The 2,514-nt window shown below is 41.5% G+C and overlaps 1 pseudogene; it reads right to left on the bottom strand.

Moving 5' to 3' along the window:
* Positions 1–208: 208 nt before the first annotated feature.
* On the bottom strand, positions 209–1,829 carry LOC145121451 (flotillin-like protein 4 pseudogene; annotated as a pseudogene).
* Positions 1,830–2,514: the final 685 nt, after the last annotated feature.

Below are 2,514 nucleotides of genomic sequence, written 5' to 3'. Positions count from 1 at the left end.
TTTCGTTACAATTATTTAAATATATATCATATTTAACAAAAAAAAGAAAAAAAAATATACGCGGGAAATAAAATTAAACATATGTATTGATTATTGAATACAACCAACAAGCAAAAAGTATACCTCCACACATAAAAATATAATTTAAAACAGCAAAATAGTTTAAAAGATTATAATTATACGAAGCTCCTCGTATCATGAGAGACGATTAGGGTTCGGTGATTTCCCCCGTCCAAGTTGGTGGCAGCATCCGGGTTTGGTCATGCACCGTGTTATACATCGGCGGCAACATTTTATACACCCCGGCGACTTCCTGCATAGCACCACCATCACCGCCCTGTCCACCACCACTTGCGCCGGCCCAGATGCTAATCTTTGGCTGCAAACCTTTTACTGCCTCACCATTAATCTTGGCGATTTCTTGATACATTCCTCCATCAATCATCAGATAATCTCTGAACGCTGTGTAGTTACCTCCGAAGGCATCCAAAAGGGTGCGTATACGTGTACCTTGAGCTTGGGCAAGAGCAACGAGACCCTCCGCCTCTTTCTGTTTTGCATACAAGTCACCGTCGGCGACTTTTTGGTGGGAGTAGAGTGTCGCCTCCGCCAACACCTTCTGAGCCTCCGCTTCTTTTTCTTTCTCGTAGAGACTTGCATCAGCGGCCTTTTGCTTCTTGTAAAGTTCCCATTTCGCCTCTTGTACCTTTGTATACAAGTAGATGTATAGAATATTAATTTGCATGAAATAACGACTTGAAATGGTTTTGATTAATTTGTGTTATATATATATATATATATGTTGGATAGACCTTGGTTTCATACTCAACGCCAGCTTTGCTCAAGAATTCAGCCTTGAGTTTCTCGGTTTGAGTCAACATGTTCATGATCTCAACCTCCTTCTGCAACTCAGCCTCCCGGAGCGCCACCGCCTTACTCGCCTCCACCTCGGCTACCTGTGAGTCTTTAGCCCACTTTGCCTTCTTCATTGCCAGCGCCACCTTCGCTTCAGTCACCTCAGCCTCCCTCTCGTTCTCGAACATCTTCACCTCCGTCATCACCTTTATCTCCTCCTTCTTCCGCTGTCCTTGCATCTGTGTAGCTATGATCTTCGTCTCCGAATCTATCTTCGCTGCATTCTGCAACGTCTGCCCTTCACGAAGCTTTGATCCAACTTCACCCTAAAACAACCATGCAACCAATCACGATTAAATTCCAAACACAACTCAAAACCCAAGAAACTTAAAGTTTAAATCAGTTCATATGAAGAGAATCACCTTCATTTTGGCCTCAGCAACGTCGACCGTTGCTTGACTTGTAGCCTCCATTTGTGCTTTTTGCCCTAAGTACGAGAAATACTCGTGTCCAGGAACGTCGGCCAACTGCTTGTAATTGGCGTTGTAGATCCACAACCCGAACTGATTTAGTTCCGGCTGAACCTTCTTCAGCATCTCCTGCTTAAGATCCCCTTCGAGAACCTTTTTCATGGTCATGGACGCTGCGAGAGTACGGGTCTCCCCCTTGATGATCCCCATGACAAGCTCCTTCACATGGTTTGATAGCTTATCATGAGGAGCGATAAGCTTTGCGTATTTGTGGAGGCTTTCATCGTCGTCGGAACATGGACCAATGGTGAATACAGCGGGGAGAATGAAGGGAAGTTTCTCGGAGCTCATGGCCTGGACTTCAAAAGTATAGTTCACCGGAGAAATGTCCAAGACGGAGTAGGATTGGCCAGGAAGTACCCATGCTTTCTTTGCGATTTTTATGTCGTCAATCCCGCAGCCAGTGATCACCAAATACTCTGAGGCCTTTGCTGTCTGATACATGGCCGGAGATACTGAACGGATACGGGGGATCGAGGGGGAACGTATTGTATTAATTTCTGTGTAGTAAACTTGAGATGCCAATGGAGATGGAAATGACTCCTTTATATAGATAAGGATGGAGCTAGAACCTTCCTGGTAACTTCGTTTGAAGACGGTTGCCATTTATCAATAAGTCAATAATAACTTATAGTAATCGATATAGTAATCTAGATGAGAAATTAAACTAACGTCCCTGATTAAATCTACAAACCAGATGAACAATATGTGGGGTTGACGACATAAAAATATACAACAGATAGTTGATGACATACATATTTCCAGTTGATGACATACATATTTCCTAAGCCTTTCCATTTATGTCGTAAATCCCGCAGCCGGTAACAACCGGTCATAATGGTAAAATGTAAACAGTTTCAATAGTTCAGTGACAAATAGATAATGAAAAAAAGTTTACTGACTAAATGTGAACAAAATCGAAAGTCTGTTGCCCACTAAAAAAAGTTCAACGACTAAATGTGAACAAACTTCCTCTTCTATTATGTTTTAGCAAATTATTTATTTTTGTTAAATTCTAGCAACATTTGTTGATGAAGAAATCTATGACATAAAAAAACAAAACCCCAAAAAATATATTAAAAAAAAAACGAAAAAACCGAACCCGAAATAAAAAACCAATGGTTTGGTA

This window comes from Lactuca virosa, chromosome 6 (assembly GCF_052849685.1).
Source record: "Lactuca virosa cultivar CGN04683 chromosome 6, Lactuca_virosa_CGN04683_v6, whole genome shotgun sequence".
Taxonomy (NCBI): Eukaryota; Viridiplantae; Streptophyta; class Magnoliopsida; order Asterales; family Asteraceae; genus Lactuca; species Lactuca virosa.
This window is presented reverse-complemented; position numbering and strand designations above follow the sequence as displayed.